The sequence below is a fragment of the Natrix helvetica genome (genome assembly GCF_964273705.1).
Source record: "Natrix helvetica genome assembly, chromosome: 1".
In the NCBI taxonomy this organism is placed as follows: Eukaryota; Metazoa; Chordata; class Lepidosauria; order Squamata; family Natricidae; genus Natrix; species Natrix helvetica.
In genome coordinates, this window is record NC_138548.1 from 278,300,763 (window position 1) to 278,312,745 (window position 11,983).

General features: G+C 37.7%; 1 protein-coding gene across 2 annotated transcripts in view; it reads right to left on the minus strand.

The window, feature by feature from the left end:
• The window catches only part of FSTL4 (follistatin like 4), a 520,328-nt gene extending 518,193 nt beyond the window's left edge, over nucleotides 1-2,135 (minus strand). Inside the window, exon 1 of one of the 2 annotated variants that reach the window (XM_081936569.1) lies at nucleotides 1,255-1,398. The gene's annotated coding sequence lies outside the window, so the exon portion shown is untranslated. Of the gene's footprint in view, nucleotides 1-1,254; nucleotides 1,399-1,756 lie in introns of those variants that run through there. The other variant, XM_081936570.1, reaches the window with a different exon arrangement.
• Nucleotides 2,136-11,983: the final 9,848 nt, after the last annotated feature.

Sequence of the window (11,983 nt, forward strand, 5' to 3'; positions counted from 1 at the left end):
GCAAATACTAGTATTTTATTTAGATAGATGAATTTGTTATACCTTGGTATAATGGTCACCAAGGATGAGAAAATGGAAACATTTTAAAATAAAAGCTGCTAGTTAAAAGAAGACAATGTGGTTTCATATGCAATAACTCTTATGCTTCCCTTGTTACATGTGAGAGTTGGGTATATTAAGGGAAACATAAAAGTTGAATGCAGTGGGAATGGAATTCTTACATGTGTTTTGTGGTAATCTATATAAGGTCAAGAATGAATGGAAGTAGAAGAAATGTGACTTGAATATGAAAGTACAAAAGATGTATGCCCAAGAATGGAATTGCAAATCAAATATATGAAATTGAGGAGTGCAAGCAGACTGAGAAAGTTGTGGCTGAATGCAATATGGATGGGACCATCAGAAAGTGAGAAAAGTGCAGGCCATGAGAGAAAAGCAGCGCATGGAAGTGGTGAAAAGCATAGCTGATTTTCAAAGAAAGAAAGGAGTGGAGCGGTATAGGGAACGCCGCCTGTATACATTACAATTCGCTAGGTTTTATTTCACGTTCGCATTTGCTTTGGCTCACTGTTTTTTTAACTTCCTTTCTCATCTTTACATAACTGGAAGGGGCGCAATGCGATGGACATTTATATAAGCTCGTAGCAGATCCTACCCAAAGGCTCCAGGTTCCCACCGCAGGACAAACCTGGGCTTCTTCTGACAATGGGGCGGGCCAAGAACCCGCCGCGCTAACCGTGGGACAGGAAAAAGCTTCCTTTCTCCCACTCCGAGGTCTCTAAACGGAGAGGGCGGGACGGAAAACGAAAAGGGAGCCGAGCGTCTCCCTCCTACTCGTCGTCCTAAAAGAGAGCATCTCTCTCTCTCTCTCTCTCTCTCTCTCTCTCTCTCTCTCTCTCTCCTCTCTCCCCCTCTCCCCCTCTCCCTCTCTCCCCCTCCCTCTCCCTCCCTCTCTCTCTCTCTCTCTCTCTAACTAGTGCTCGACCAAGCCAGCCGCTCCGATTCCAGGAGACTCTTCCACGGGCCGTTGGCAATGCGCAATCGCGGGACTCAAGCTAGGCATTCAATTCAAAGTTCTCTAACCAGCTCCCCACCCCCTACAAAAAAAAAAAAAAAAAGGGAAAAGCGCCCAGAGATATAGGTTTGGCGAAAACGGCGGAACTGCAGCTCTTCTATATAGCCATCCGCTAGAGTTTCCGCGCCGGTGTCCTTTTCCTCCCACTCCCTTCCCCACCGATCCACCCATTCACCTACCTGCCCAGTAAGCGGGAAAGGAAGAGCGAGCTCCCTCCGGAGCTTGTGGCTTCTGCTTTTCTGGCCAGGTGACCTTCCACGCTCTTTCCCCGCAATAGCTTCCCTCTCTTTTTTGGCTCGCTGCATCCCTCCCCCCCCCCGCGCGCACATACACAAACACACACGCCTAATCCCCCAACCTGCCGCCCGCTGCATTCCGAGAGCGCAGCTTGCTCGGGGCGGCCCCGCTTTAACTGCCTCCTAAGTTGACGGCGTGGAAACTCTCGCGTGCAGAGACCTCTTCCATCCTCCGCAGGGAAAATAAAAAGAGGGGGGAAGCTTTCCGCCCCCCCCCCCCCCCAAGCCCCGAATTGCTCTGTTCGTGCGCGCGGACGGGGTGGTGGAGAGCAGCGCATCAGTTGGGTCAATTCCTTCCCCTGGTCGGCGGCGAAGGGGAAAAGAACAGCGAGCGCGCCAGCTCTAACCCAGCTTCCTCCTTCCCACGCTAGAGATGAAGGTTTACCTGGAGTAGCCCGAGAACAGCAGGCGCACCTCCAAGAGCCCGGCGCGACTGAAGGGAAGGAGACGTCAGAGTTGGGGCGCTTTTGCTCTCGAAAGAAAAACGTCCTCGAGGAAAGCAACGCGAAGCCTGCGGGAGTGTTGGGAAAGGCGGCGAGGGGAGATCATGAAGGGGTGGTCGTGGCCTGAATTGAGAGAAGGAGGGGAAAGGGATGGAAGGAAGGAGGGGAAGAGACCAAAGAAAAGAAAAACAACAAACAAACAGGGGGAGAAAAAGAAAGAAAGAAAAAGAAAGGCGGAAAAGAAGGACGAGGCAGCGGCAGCTTCAGTCGCAATCCAGGCGCGAAGAGGTGTGTAAATGCTGCTTTGCTGAATTCCTGCCCTATTTCTGCTGTCTGGACCAGCGCTGCGTGACGTCACCGGCGCATTTGCATATTCTACCCAATCGCTGACACCTGTGCGGACATCGGAGAAATGCCGAGGGCGAGGGAAAAGGGCGGGAGTCCCAGGCAGATGGGAAGATGGGGAGTCGGGAGAAGAAGCTCGGTTGGCCAAGGGCGAACAGGCGGCGGCGGTGGCGCCAGCTTTCCAAAGGGCCCCAGCTGGGGATTGCGTGACTCGTGACACCTGGCTGTGGACCTTTCCTTGGGCGAGCTTGCTTTAAAAAAAAAACCTTGCCTCAGAGGTGGATGCTAGTAGGAAAGGCCAGGGAAAGTTGTTGTTGTTTTACTTTCCTTCTGGCTCCTCAGCGCCTTATCCTAGCTAACCGCTGGCTCCAACCTAGGTAATAATAAGTAGGCAGCTTCAGGGGTTCAGACCTTGAGAGCGAAAGAGCAGTGCCAGCTCCCTCAGATATGGACTGACTGCCTCTCCGAGACGGAGGGAAGCCAGCTGTTGCTGCATATCTCCCTCTGTGTTAACAGCCGTCCCCTGTGATTTCAATGAGTTTAATGACAGCATAATCAAAACGCATCCTTATTAAACTGGGCTTTACAGTATTTAATAAATCATTGTAGAATTATTTACAACTCAGTGTTGACTCCTGGCAACTGCCTGGATTAGTAGTCCCTGTGGTTTTCTTGACAAATTTCTGAGAAGTGGTTTGTTGTCTCCTTCCTAAAGGAGAGAAAGAAAGCAACTAGCCCAAGGTCAACCAACTGGCTTTGTTGCTAAGGTAGGACTAGAAGAAATCGCCCAGCTTCCAGTTTCTAGCCTAGTGCCACTTAACCCCCTATGCCAAACTGCTTCTCAGAACACACTAAACCTAGTTTAAATACCAAATTTGGAAAAAGAAAAACCGAGTTATAGAACTTTTTGAAATGTTTTAAAGGAAAGAGATTTTTGGTTTTGTCTTGGCGGGGGGAGAGTTATGGAGACCATTTGAGAGGTCAGGGTGATGGCTGTCAAACGTCCTCAGCAATGAAAAGATATCGGAAAGGGGCAATTGCCCTTTCTCTTTTTTTTTTTCAAAAAGTTTTATTGGTTTTTTAAAACATTTATAAGGAAAAGGGTAAGTGGAATGGTATACAAATTTTGGCAGTTGCAAGTATGGCAGACGCCCCCTCCCTCCAAACTCATAAGGTACATCTATGTATAAAACATTAATACAAAATCGTATAAAATCAGCATATCAATTCTATAAAAATATTTCAATCATGTTATATATTATAATATATAGTCTAGGTATAATTTCATTATTACTTTCGGTCTGTTTATAACAATGTGATTTTCTTACTCATTTTTGTGATCTGAGCTTTCTTAGTGTTGCCCCTTCTCCCCCCGCTGGCAGAGCTCCGGCCCCTCCCGTGTCCTGTGTGATCGTTGAAGAGTCTTCTGTTTTTTCTAGGATCGCTTTATTTTTTTCCATAAAGGCCTGAGCCTCTATGGGTGTATTGATTCTAATTCTTGTCTCCTCCCAGAATATCAGCATCCCTTCAGGCATCAACCATCTAAACCACACCCCTTTCTGGTATAATTTATTCGCCAATTGCGAATAATTTTTCCTTTTCTCCCTAATTTTTTTGGGGATCTGCTTCAAGATGGTTATCTCCCTGTCGTAATATGTCAATGCTTGCAATTGCCCTTTCACTTGATTGATTAATTGCTTATTTTTTTCTGGGCAATAGAGACTGGACCTGATGGGTTCATAATAGCGGAATTATCCAGCAAAAGCAATGGAGTTAGAGTACTGGAAGACCAGACTGAAAACGTCATAATCAAGGTGCAGGGTAACCTTGCAGATTAGGGACTGCGAACTGAAGAGAGGACAATAGACAGCAGCAGCAAGCAAAAGCAGAATTGCAAAAAGCAAAAATTCATGGGAAAACATGCATGTTTTTATTTATTTTTACAGAGAACTCAAAGCAGTGAACATATCCAATGCAACCTCCTCCTCCTATTTTCTCCACAACAACCACTCTGTGGAATGGATTGGGCTGAAAGAGAATGACTGGCCCAAAGTCACCCAGTTGTCTTTCATGACTGAGGCGAGACTTGGACTCAGTCTCTTGTTTTCTAGCCTGGTGCCTTGACCACTGGATCAAACTGGCTAATAAAACTCTCTTGTTGCAGAAGATTAAGTGAAGATGTAAACAGTTTCATTTATTTTCTTCATTGAATTCATAAATTGAAAAATACAGGGAGTTGCATTTTGAAGCAACATTTGTTAGATGTAACTTATTAAAAAGGAAAACTAACACACTGGCATCACTCAAAACAAAATGAAATGGTAAACATCCAAATAGCAGGATTAGATAGCATTGTTTTGAGATAGGTGTAGTTGAATGTATACCTTTATTACTTCTATAAAACTAATATTAAAGTAGATAAAGCAAATTTTCTCAACTTTTGATAGTCTACTCCTTTTGCCGTTTAGCACCAGGGAGGACTCATAGTCCCATCCTATTCACTACAAGCTTAAAGTCAACTGATGCTCTAAACTCAGCCCAGCTGGTCCTTTCACCTTCTCTATTGTTCATGCCTACTGCCAAAACATTAAAGCTCAACAAACTAAAGGCAAGTGTGGTACTGAAAAAGTTAAGGGCATGATAGCCAGGGGCAGTGGTGAAATTCTTTTTTTTTTACTACTGGTTCTGTGGGCGTGAGTTGGTGGGCATGGCAGGGAAAGGATACTGCAAAATCCCCATTCCCACCCCACTCTGGGGTCAGCCAGAGGTGGTATTTGCCAGTTTTCCAAACTACTCAAAATTTCCGCTACCGGTTCTCCAGAACCTGTCAGAACCTGCTAAATATCACCCCTGGTGAGGGGGGGTGAAACACTGTGTTGCCCCCTTTCCCTTGGTGCCCTAAGCAGGTGCTTATTTTGCTTAATGGTTAATCCAGGGCTGATCCTATTATTAACAGGCAGCGGCTAAGCAAGGAATTTCAGCTGGAGAGAGCAGCTGTTAACTTGTCATACTCATTTGAGTGTGAAATCTCTTGTTAGATGGAATGGAGTGGAGCCAATCCCTAGCCGAATTGCCTATCACTCAGAAAGAGAGAGGACAACTGAGAAAGCAGGGAAGAAGTGCTGCTTCTGTTCTGCTGAGTAATGTCTTGATTGCTACACAACCAAAGAGATTGGACACCTACAGGGAGCACATGTTGATGATATGATTGACCCTTGCAATCTCCACTTTCATCCCTCGAACTATATCATATATGAGCAGACAAGAGACTTGTTACCAATACAACATGGAATCCTGGGATCATTGAATTACATTTTCAAGGGATTCTCATATTCAGAACTCTGCCTGCAGAAAGGGAAAGAGAAAAAAAGAAAAGAAAGAAAGGGAGACAGAGAGGGAGGGAGAAAGAAGGAGAGGAGGAGAGGGAGAAGGGGAGGGAGAGGAAAGAGAGAGAGAAGAAAGAACTGCAACAGATCATTATTATTTATAAGTAATGCATTCTAAATATTTATTTTTCTTTCAAAATAAAACAAAAACTTTCCACTCATTTTAATTTAGAATGTAAACAAATACATCAAATGTTTAAAAAGTGACAAAGTAGGAATATTAGGTTTAGAATATTATTATTAGCATTTGGATAATGAAATTCAGTGATAAGATATAGATATGATGGTGGTGATATAATAAATAAAGTGTACAGCAGTTTATATATCAATCTAATCCTATTCATTGTAGTTGAATAATTATATGGAGAATTGCTATAAGTAGTTATGTTTGAAAAGTATCATTCCAATACCTCATATAGTATATGAAGTCATTCAACAATATGATTTCAATGTTTTCAGAACAACTGCTGCTTAGGAAATTACAGCATAATTTTATATAAACCATCCTGGAAATTGTGTTGCTGAGAGGTATATAAATCTTTTAAGTAAATACATAAATGTTTACTCAGGAACAAATCCCATTAAGGTCAATGGCATGTATGCCCCAATAAATCAGCTTTAGATTGCATTTAAATTAGAAATATAGTGGTTTGAAAACTCCAACTCAGCTTAAACAAGCATTATCTCTTATAATAGAGATGGCTATTAGATAAAATCTATATTGATTAATGCTCAGCATACAGAAGACAAATAGTTTTCAAAAGCAGGAAGGATGTGATAGAAAACATATTTTTTTTACAGGAAAAATTTAAACAAAACTTTTTTACTGGGTACAAGTAAATCCACGTCCTACACTATTACTAATTAATTAGGAATGTCTCTTTTCTTGAAAATTATAGCTGTAAAGTTTTAGTCATCTATACCATGACTGTATTGACTAATTGTATTATAGTCTTAAGAATTTTTTAAATGATAATGATTCTTAGACATATTCCTAGAAATACTCAACAACCTGAATTTTGGTAGCACATACTATTTTGAAATCAAGAGTTGATGTGTGTAGAAGAAGTGATCAAATATATTTGATATTGAATCCTTAACTGATAGAATGTTGATTTCAACTAAACAATGCAGGAATTTTTAAGTGTATTTGGCAAACTCTAATAATAATAATAATAATAATAATAATAATAATAATAATAATAATAATAATAATAATAATAATAATAATAATAATAATAATAATTTTATTTGATTAGCCGCAACCCTCTCCCGAAGGACTCGGGGCGGCGTACAATCAAAATGGATAAAAAATACACATAAGACAAACATATATACAAAAAGAACAGGGACATATACATATGTGCATGAATGAATAGAATGAATAGTAGTTCCTTTTATTATTAGACAACTTTATATTAATATATGTATGTTTTATACAAAGATCAATGGTAGCACAAAAAAAGAACACTTCACAATGAGTAGCATTAGCTTTTTGTGATAATTTTGTTTAAAAATGACAATTAGAAAAAAATAAAAACTAATGCAGACTACAAAAATAAATAAAAAATAAATAGGGTAGAAAAGAAAAAAAAGATAAAAAAATAACTTCCCTTTTTACCACAAGTATAAACAATTTCTGTATCTTATCACTTCTCTTCATCCCGTATATGTAATGAGATGGTGGATAAGCCGAAGAATGAAGGAAAGAAATGCTGCCCAGGAAACAATTGGTCAAGAAAGGCAGGTGCTCCCAGTGGATTAATGGCCAGAGAAAGAAACTTAGAAAGAACCCCTTCTAATTGATCAAGCAATTAAAAGCGGTAGTGGGAATTACTACCTTCAGACATGCAAGATTCTGTTAATGTATCCAAATAATTAAGTAGAATCAGCTCATCTAGTATTTTCTGTTTACCTGGAAGGGCTGACATTATCTCACTAAGGGATAATCTAAACCTATTGCTATTTATTCCTTATTAACAAAAGCCTATTAAGAGTTACCAAAAATATTTATATATCTATTTTAGCCTTGATCAAATAAATCAACCATTTTCTGTGAATAAATTAACAGTTTCTGTGATCTACTCATGAGGAGCAACTGTTTGGAGTACATGTGGTCTATCCCATGATCTCTCCTTTCTCCAGAGTGATTTCGCTGCCCAGGTTCAAGCACCCACCTGCCATACATGTTGATCCACTTGGACAGGGATGTCTAACTCACCATGGCACTTATTGAAAGTCCACAATTAGTAGCCTTAGTGGTTGGGTTGCAGAGGAGCATTCTTTCAATATATTTGACATGCAGATTTCTAACATTCCCTTGAATCCTTAATTTCAGTGAAATAATAATTTGTCTGAAGATTGTACAACACCATTCTGAATCTCTCAATTTTTTTTCTGCCATGTTTACAGTTGTTAGAGGCATTATTTTATCAAGCCACTTTCTCCTTCAAGACCGCTATTATTATGTTTGCAGAACTGCCAAGATCTACTTCAGCAGTTGCAACATAAAGTATGCTATTTTTCTCAAAATCGTCAAAGTAAACCATTGCTGTGCTTTGTGAGATTATGTAAGAGGCCTAATTTGCCATCACACTGATCCTACTACCAAAGCCATTTCCTACAATATAAATGTCAAAATGAAAACAAAAAATAAGTAAAACTGATAAGGAATCATGTCAAATGATTCACCAGTATGTCACATTTTAGTCACTGATGTCAAGAAAGCAGTGATGACATTTAATCTGAAGAACTGAGATGAGGTATTTATTTGTTTTTGAATTTTAGTATCTATTCTCATATTATATCTAACCATAGGAAGGAAAAGGACCCAATGCCTGGATAACTTAAAGCAAGGATAACTGGGCAAATAAATTGAAGCTGAGTGAGTGTTCATTGATGTAAAGGGGGAAGGACTTAATACAAAGAAAGAAAATCTAGAGTCTAGACTAAGTCTGACCTACTGAACTTACTTTTTAGAACTACCATTAATCATCATGCAACACCTTACAGAAATGTGTATGTGGTGATTGGGACAGACAAGAAGGTGACTGTAGTTCATATGAATAATCCTGCTGCATTGGATCAATCATTCAATATTTTATATTCTACAGGTGCCTTGTATTGTTCTTGTTTAGATCACAAGGTAATTAATGGCTAGTGGCTACCTTAATTACATTACCAAGAACAGTAATTTTAGTTACCATGGTATCAGATCTTTTATGCCTTCTTCATGTTATTCATCAAACTTGGAAATTCATTGATGGCAATAATGAAGGAATTTGATATACCTGCATTATGGGTGAGTTTCTAGAAGTCAGGTTCCATCATGACTGGGAATTGGAATAGGACTTAAATAGGGAAAAATGAAGGAAAATCAAAAGCATTGTCTGTTACACTGAGAGGATGCTAAGTTACCAAGCAATAGGAAGTGTTTTTTTCTGAATTTTTAACCAATTAAATTCCTCTATACTGCATCAATATGTAAAAGTACTCCTAACTAATGAAGCTAAACACAATCCTATCACTCTCAACTTTCTCTAGGTGAGTAGACATGTTGAAACTAATTACTGACATTAATCTGTTATTTTGGGAGGTGGATTTCCCCCCCCCATTTTACAAGTCTTGTTTAGATATTTTGAAAAATATAGGAAATGAATCACTTTAATATCCAATTTTGATACTGACTGAAATATAGAAAGAAAAAAATCATTCAAATCTTGGTTTTTGTTTCTGTTTTCAGAAATATAGAAAAGTTGCCACACTCCACATACTGTGAATTTTAGGACTTCAACCGAGGATTTTCATTAATTTTGTTATTCAAAGTTGTGTCAAAAGATTATTTAAAAATTATTCCTGGAAAGGTATCTGAGGGGAAATCCTATTAGGATTTCTGCATCCAAGGAAGAGAAGCTTAACATTTCAATATGATCTACATATGATATAATGGATAGCACTTCACCAATTTCCACTACAATTTGAGACATAAAAAATATGATGTGAGAAAGAAAATTTTGTCCTGAAGTTCACTCAGAAAGGAAGGATTACAATAAGCATATTTCATACCATATACTAAGCCAACTAACAATAATCAACTAAGATATAGGAGACAGACAGACAGACAGACAGACAGACAGACAGACAGACAGACAGACAGAGTGGGGGGAGGTGCATGTATATTAGCATGAACATACTAAGCAAACATTTAATCTGACTCTCCATTCCTTTGCACATTTTTTAGAAGGTTGTAGATCCTCTTCTGTGGTTCTCTCTAATCCTCTTTCATGACCACTATAAAAAGGGAAATATCTTCATATTGGTGTTAGTTTTAGTTTTCTTGGCAATAATACAAATGTTGTTTCTCTTTGGATTTTCTTTTTAAGGTCTCAGTCTAGCTATCAGGCCTGAGATTTCCTGGTGGTTTCCTATTCAAACACAAACTTGTTCTAAGCCTTTTTAGCTTTTCAAGGTTGCCAAAGCTGGTTTGGTGCTGCCACCTAGCTGTACAAACCACAAAATAATGATTGGCTAACAACCAATTCAAACAAACATTTTTGTTTCTTAGGTCTTCCTCACAGAGGTAGATAGTGGATTCCCCACCCCCACCCCTCACAATATATGCTAATTCCTATAGGTTTTCTTTCAAGTTACTTTTGAATACACATTACACATACATATGGAAGCATGTTTTCAGTGTGTTAGGGTGAGAAAAGTATCAAAATCTGGAGGGGTGGGTGTGGGTGGGTGTACCTCAGTGAAAGAAGTTGGTATTAAACTATAAAGTAAAAACAAACCCCATCCATTTAGCAATTTAATATGTTAAGGAGTAAGTCTCAATATCTGTAGCAGAATGTACCAGTTTTTGCATAATGCAGTTGTATGTTAAGTTGTGTCAACAATGTAATGTTTCAATTTTTGTACAATATTTTTTTAAAAAAATGTTTATACATCTGTTGCTATTAAAATACGAGTGAGCTTTACTGTGTAACCAGCATTAGCCTGTAATTAGAGAAAAACATTCTTGTCTTGATAGTTGTAAGCTCCCAAAATACGTTTAAAGTCTTTTATTCCCAAGGAAATACTAAATGTGGAAACAGTGACTTGATTCATTTCACAGCTGTAGTCTTTTCTGATTTGTTCATAATTTTCTACACTGCTGCTTCCAATTTGATACGATTGGGCCTAGGATGAGAATATGAATGGGATAACAGATGTTGAGCTCAAAATACTGAACACAGTGATATTCACCTTGCATGTACCTACAGCTAGTATTTCTAAGAAAGAAATCATCAGCCATTGAAATGAAATATGAAGTATGAAATGTTAGGAAATTTAGTATCTATTTGTTATATACTTAAAAAAAAGCTGCTTGTTGAACCAAAAGGCATGCCTATCAATCCATAATGAATTATCTGAATGAACCTTGATATTTTCCCCATGTATCTTAAAATTTCCAAAACAAATTATATACCATGAAACTAATCATTTGTAATAAATAAAGTATAGTCCTTCCTTGGTCAGTGGAAAGCATTGCTAATTTTAGTTCTTGCTGCTAATTATTTTTTAGATTTGGGGTATTTTATTAAATATCAGCAACCCTGTGCAAGAGTTGTAGCAGCCTGATTGATTTTCTAGGCCTTTGAGATACAGCACAGTACCTGTCAGAGCTGCCCTCTATTTCTTTTATTTAATTTTGAATCTGTAGACATTTCTACTAGGCATTCTAATGATAGCAGTGGCATTACATTGATGGGTTTTGAATAGAAATTGTTTTATATGCTGTTAAAATGTAATGATGTGATCAGAATAATATATGTATATATGTTTATTAATATAACACTAACTAGGGTACACCTTTTTTTTACTTCTGCTAGGTTCTGATATACTGCATCACTATAATAATGTAAAAAAATGTGGTTTGTAATTTCTACAGATTATGCTATTTCAGATTTTATATTCATAAAATATTTCTAAATACATATGGTAAACGTTTTTTAAGAAGATTTTATTAAGTATGAATTCAAATGATGAGGTAAAATTACTGTAATAAAAATGAATATCACTTCCTAATGTATTTATATTTTAAGAGATATAAATATTTTCTTCAAATATATATTATTGGAAAATATATTTGAGAAAATTGATTACCTAATACTTACTTGGTTAAATTAAAACTTAGAGAATCATTGCTGTAATTTACTACATTTTCTAAAACAAATTGGGGATATATTATATTATATTATATTTATTATATTCTATGATATTATATTTATTCTATTCATTCTATTTTATTTATTATATTATATTATATTATATTATATTATATTATATTATATTATATTATATTATATTGTATTATATTATATTATATTATATTATATTATTATATGATATTCTATGATATTCTATGATATTCTATGATATTATATTCTATGATAT